The following is a 1,884-nucleotide window of genomic DNA, read 5'->3' as shown; positions in this document are numbered from 1 at the left end:
CAATCTTATCAAATCCACTAGAATCAATCGTGCTTCTTTTGTGGAGATTTGATCAAGCTGTGCCCTCCTTGAAGCAAAATCCGGGTCGGCCCAGTCAGTTTCAAATGAATGAAAAGGCCAATGTGCAGTGGGAGTAAGGGGCATGGAATGCAAATGCCCTATCTCGTTAAAGGTTAAAGCCTGCTAGAACATGATTGGTATTGTATTGATTCAGTACGTCGTAGTATGTGGTCCCAGTTAGAATTTTGATCTGAGTATATGACTATACTTTACAAAAACAACACAAAACAAAGAAAAAACAAACAGAAACAAAACAAAACAAATACTCCTAACAAAACAACAAGAAAACAAACCGCTCGACTCGTGTGTGTGTGTGTGTGTGTGTGTGTGTGTGTGTGTGTGTGTGTGTGTGTGTGTGTGTTTGTGTTTGAATGTGTGTTTATATTTGAGTATGTGTCTGAGTGTGTGAGTGAGTGTGAGTGAGTGTGTTTGTATGTATAACATATTCGTGTGTTTAAGTAAATGTTTGTGTGTTTGTGAGTGTAAGTCTGTTTGTGTGTAAGAGATAGGGATGGACATGGGGGTGGGGAAAGGATTGTGTGGGCGGGAATAAGGTGATGGTATAGCGAGTTGAGATTTTGTATGGTGATTAGGGTTGGGTAGGGATTAAGGATTGTGGTGGGGGAGGGCGGGTAGAGGGTGAAGTGGTATTTGATGTTGCAATAGTTTTAATTGAGAAAGTACGGTGAATTTTTACTTGTGCATCCACACACAGTTGCTCTGATTTGAGGGCTAAACTGCCCTAATTTTTGCGGCAGAACACACGTATGGCCACTAAAATCCCTGCAAATAATTTCTTTTCAAGTAACCATCAATCCTAATTTCCAAATCATAAAAACATTAGGAAATGGGGGGGGGGGGGTGGTTATGCCCCCCTGAAACCACAAATGTTGTTAAAAACAAATCAAATACTACTACGCCAAAGGTCCTAGTTCTCTTTTCAAAAATCAATTACTCAATAACTATTGATTTGCGGCAAAAATAAAGGCCATATTCGTGTCCAAATGCAAAATACTACCAGAACAATAGTATATAAAACATGTACATGAGACGGGTGCGTGAGTTAAAAAAAAACCGAAAGTACTCACTCGTAGCAGAAACGTCCATAGGCAAGGTCTGACAACTGAGGTCTTTCCCACAAGGACAGGTGAAACCAAGCCAGATATCAACTACGTCGCAGTCTTCGCCTTCCTTAAGGTCGTTTTGGCACGTGTCTGAAGCATAACCCCCCCCCCCCAATAATTAGTACTGTAAAAATGATACTACTACTACTACTACTACTACTACTACTACTACTACTACTGCTACTACTACTACTAGTACTACTACCTCTCTCCTCTCTCTCTCTCTTTGTGTGTGTTTTCTCTTGTGATAACTCTAAATTTTGCTTCTTATAATATGACCTTCTTGTGTTCTAGCAGCTGTACAACTTTCACTAGAACTAAAACAAAAAACTACAGATCTTTTTCAGGGGAAATACTATGTTTATTTTAAGAATAAGCGAGGATGTCTGTTGCACATGACGTCAAAGTTGTCCTTTGTTGGTCCCAAACAGAGTGAAGACCCCGGATGTGTAAGGTAGGTCAAGTGAGCTCCAAATGGGGAGCTTGACTTGACCTTTACCCCCTGATGTTGACCTTTAGGAGACGTGAACTTCTCAATGTTTTTTCTTACACGTGCCTTTCGGGTACGACTTTAGAGAATCTCTCTTACCTCTCTTACCTGAGAAAGGAAATATCAGACACTGGGTCTAGATTCTAGTTTCATTTTCCGTGTCTGTTACGCCACTCTGTGTGTGTGTGTGTGTGTGTGTGTGTGTGTGTG

The 1,884-nt window shown here is 40.8% G+C and overlaps 1 protein-coding gene across 1 annotated transcript in view; it reads right to left on the bottom strand.

Annotated features, from left to right (window-relative positions):
• LOC100533313 (glutamate receptor subunit protein GluR2) overlaps positions 1-1,884 on the bottom strand; it is a gene marked incomplete at both ends in the record, with an annotated part of 127,725 nt that overhangs the window by 6,107 nt on the left and 119,734 nt on the right.

This window comes from Aplysia californica, unplaced genomic scaffold (genome assembly GCF_000002075.1).
Source record: "Aplysia californica isolate F4 #8 unplaced genomic scaffold, AplCal3.0 scaffold00057, whole genome shotgun sequence".
Taxonomy (NCBI): domain Eukaryota; kingdom Metazoa; phylum Mollusca; class Gastropoda; order Aplysiida; family Aplysiidae; genus Aplysia; species Aplysia californica.
This window is presented reverse-complemented; position numbering and strand designations above follow the sequence as displayed.